General features: G+C 46.2%; 1 pseudogene; it reads left to right on the plus strand.

Annotated features, from left to right (window-relative positions):
- Window positions 1-751: 751 nt before the first annotated feature.
- Window positions 752-1,707, plus strand: LOC100730074 (olfactory receptor 7A17-like; annotated as a pseudogene).
- Window positions 1,708-2,025: the final 318 nt, after the last annotated feature.

The raw sequence follows: 2,025 nt of genomic DNA on the forward strand, positions 1-2,025 counted from the left end.
TACAGAACATTATAAAACCTATCAAAACACAGTATTGAATAGAGCCATGCAATTAATCAAAACAAAGCAAAACAGTGATAACAATATTTGCCTTCAAAGAGATGGTAGAAGGAAATCCCCCATGTTTGCTGTATTGCATGTGGTCAGCCTCCCAAGAGGTGTGCAGACCTCTGGCTCTCGTTTGCTAATGCGGCGGGGATGTTTGATTCTCAGCCCACACACTGCTAGGTTCACGGCTGCCTACCAGGGAGATGAGCAGGTTCCTTTGTTTTCCAGCACCCTAAGTTCCAACATGGCATGGATCTTGGGAGACGCTGGCTGTTCTCTCCCTGGGGCACACACCACTTGCTGGAGCCCTGGCTCCTTCATTGTTCATTGATTGGCTACACAGTGCCTGGGACATGGGCCACTGTCAATTTATATTCCTCAGACGCATACATTTTTTCAGTAAATTCTTGGAATACTGACACTTTGCTCATGAGATAGGACTTCTTAATGAGACATTATACTGTAGCTGGAATCTGGGAAAGCAGAAAAATCCTTGCAAAAACACAGAAATTATTTTCCTTACTCTGGGAGATCTGGATAGAATTGTAGCTCAGAAGCAGAGCCTCTAACCTGCATGTGAGAGGCCCTGAGTTCTACCCACCTTAGTGCAAAAACGCTAACATTCATGGGAGGTGAGTCATGCATCCTTTGGTAATGCTCTTTTTCTACCTCCATTGTTATTTTTGGAAGTTATATCCAAAGCATGGACCCAAGGAATGTTACGTAGCCTTCAGAATTTCTCCTTCTGGGACTCTCAGAGGACTCAGAGTTGCAGCCCCTTGTCTACAGGCTCTTCCTCTCCATGTACCTGAACATGGTCCTCAGGAACCTGCTCATCCTCCTGGCCATCGTCTCCGACCCCCACCTGCACACGCCCATGTACTTCTTCCTCTCCAACCTGTCCTCTGTGGACATCGGCTTCACCTCCACCACTGTGCCCAAGATGCTGGTGAACATCCAGACCCACAGCCAGCTCATTACCTATGCAGGCTGCATCACCCAGATGTACTTTTTGCTGCTTTTTCAGGGTTGGACACCTTTCTGCTGACAGTGATGGCCTATGACTGCTATGTGGCCATCTGCTACCCCCTGCACTACACAGTTATCATCCACCGCTGGCTCTGTAGGTTTTGGGTTCTGGCGTGCTGCATTGTGGGTGTCCTGAATTCCCTGTTACACATGTTCATGGCTTTGTGTCTGTCCTTCTGCATCCACTTGGAAATCCCACACTTCTTCTGTGAACTGGATCAGGTTGTACAACATGCCTGTTCTGACACCTTTCTCAATGACATGGCCATATATGTTACGGCAGTGCTGCTGGCTATGGGTCCCCTCGCTGGCATCCTGTTCTCTTACTCTAAGACAATTTCCTCCATATGTGCAGTTCCATCATCTCGGGGAAAGTACAAAGCATTTTCCACCTGCACCTCTCACCTGTCGGTGGTCTCCCTGTTTTACTGCACGCTCCTGGGCGTGTACCTGAGTTCTGCTGTCACCCAAGACTGGTGCTCTACTGCAGTAACCTCGCTGATATATACCGTGGTCACCTCCATACTGAAGCCCTTCATCTACAGTCTGAGGAACAAAGATATCAAAAGAGCGCTGAGAGGACTTCTCGGGAGGGCAACAGGCAGAGGACCAGCTGGCCCACCTCGGTAGAAATGCTTCTCATTTTGGGACCCAAATTTTGGAGTCAGAATTTTGAACCTTTGATCAGATTGCACAACAAGATACTTTTTCCTTTACTGCCTATAATTTCCATTTCTTTGATGTAGTTATCAAAAGAATTTAATTAAATCACTTTATTAGATTTTCTCTTCTTTCTATTGGAAAGATGGAAAGGAGGGAGTTGGTGGGGTGCTTCTTTCTCTTCTTTTGTCATTTATTACTCCCCCAAACTTGTTCCTATTCTTGGATAGGAAATGTTTGGAAATTCTCATTTCTACCATGGAACAATCAGATTTCATATTAACAAGT

This window comes from Cavia porcellus, unplaced genomic scaffold, assembly GCF_034190915.1.
Source record: "Cavia porcellus strain 051 isolate PalLab524CR breed Dunkin Hartley unplaced genomic scaffold, mCavPor4.1 scaffold_17, whole genome shotgun sequence".
Taxonomy (NCBI): Eukaryota; Metazoa; Chordata; class Mammalia; order Rodentia; family Caviidae; genus Cavia; species Cavia porcellus.